Below are 1,812 nucleotides of genomic sequence, written 5' to 3' on the forward strand. Positions count from 1 at the left end.
TATGCATATATATTTATATATATGTATGCATATGATCCAAGAAATGTACACAAAGTATTTACAGTGGAAAATTCATGTCACATTCCGTGTTTATAGTGACGCATACAGAAACACTTATTCACACACACGCACGCGCGCGCACACGCGCGCACACACACACACACACACACACACACACACACACACACACACGTACGCATACATACACACGTGTGCGTGCGTGGATGCATGTTTGTTTTGTTTTTCTCTTTTTAATTGAGAGTGAATTTCCACCGGGCAACTGCTTGATAGCAAGGTTTTGAAAGAATGCATCATGTTTTGTTCATCATTCTTTAAATCTTAAGAAGGCGTGGTAGATTTTTACTTAGCCAGATATCGTGATTATTTGTAGCGTATGAATTTAGAAAATGCATTCTCTCCCCAAGAACCCAAGTTCAGCTATACATTGCTCGGGATGACTTGGTGCATTTTCCGTTGCTTCAATAATAATAGGTATGAAGCTAAAGTATATCTTGGGTGCTGGATTTTCAAACTCCATTTCAATGGTCCACAGATATCCTTTCTCACCTGTATTTTTCTGACCACATTAGTTTCCAGAGGGCAACTGATTTCCACAACAGAGCAGTTTCTTTTCTTGAAGTCACACACAATATTTGGTCGGTTATGTCTTAACTTGGTGGCTATTTTAATTTTTAAGTTCCACCAATATTCTTTTGACTTATCTGTCTCAATAAAGTCAAATTCGTCGGTTATTATTTTCTTACTTCTTATCCTGTTCCATACTGTTCTGTCCGTACGTCTATCTCCTGCAGTAACCAGTTTAGAATGTGGGTGTGAGGATAAGGACTGCAAAGATGTTTAAAACTCTCTTGAAGCATTTTTGTCCTCTCCTTATTGATGGGCTCTTCATAGCTCATCCTTTCAAGATACTTGTAGCTTTCCCCAGACAGTTCGTACGTACGTACGTATGTACGTATGTATGTATGTATGTATGTATGTATGTATGTTTAATTAGTTTTTGAGATTGTAAACTGTACTTTGATCTCAGCTAAAACGTCGAGAAATGGCCTTTTGGCTAAGAAGAAAGTGTAGTTTTTAAATTATTAGAATTCATCCGAATTTCCGTAAGGACAGAATTACAGATTGTATTTCCAAATTAGTTATCATACTTTAAAATTTCCGTAAGCGCGAAATAACCTGGGGTAACCGTAACACAGGAGGAGTCTATAATTATTTTCATGTGTAAAAGTAGTTGTGTTGCTTGGTTATTGTCGTTTCGAAGGAATTCCATCCGAACGTATTTTCCAGAGCATGAAAACCAATGGCAAAGTCAATTTCACGTCACGTGATTTCATGTTACAGTAATTGTTCCAGGAACTCATTATTTCCTGTATAAGCAGAGGCTTCCTGCCTATCAGTTTGTAATAGTTGTAGTTGGTAGTGACAACAAATTGTCGGACTGCCATGCAAAGACTTCGTTGAGTTCTTATGTCTAGTTAGTCGTAAAGGTATGAGACATTCTGGCACATCCGTTTTGGCTCCGCTTATTTGCTGTCGTTGGCTCGACGCTGACTTGACGCCAGACGCTTTAACGTTTGTTTTGTTTTAATGTATTTCTCTCTTTCTTTCTCTCTTTCTTTCTTTCTCTTTCTTTCTCTCTTTCTCTCTTTCTTTCTTTCTCTCTTTCTTTCTTTCTTTCTTTCTTTGTGAACATCTAGTTATGTTTGTATGTTAATGTAAGGTCTCTCTGTCTCTGTCTGTCTGTCTGTCTGTGTCTATCTCTGTCCGTCTGTTTCTCTCTCTCTGTCTGTC

Source organism: Octopus bimaculoides, chromosome 14 (assembly GCF_001194135.2).
Source record: "Octopus bimaculoides isolate UCB-OBI-ISO-001 chromosome 14, ASM119413v2, whole genome shotgun sequence".
Classification (NCBI taxonomy): Eukaryota; Metazoa; Mollusca; class Cephalopoda; order Octopoda; family Octopodidae; genus Octopus; species Octopus bimaculoides.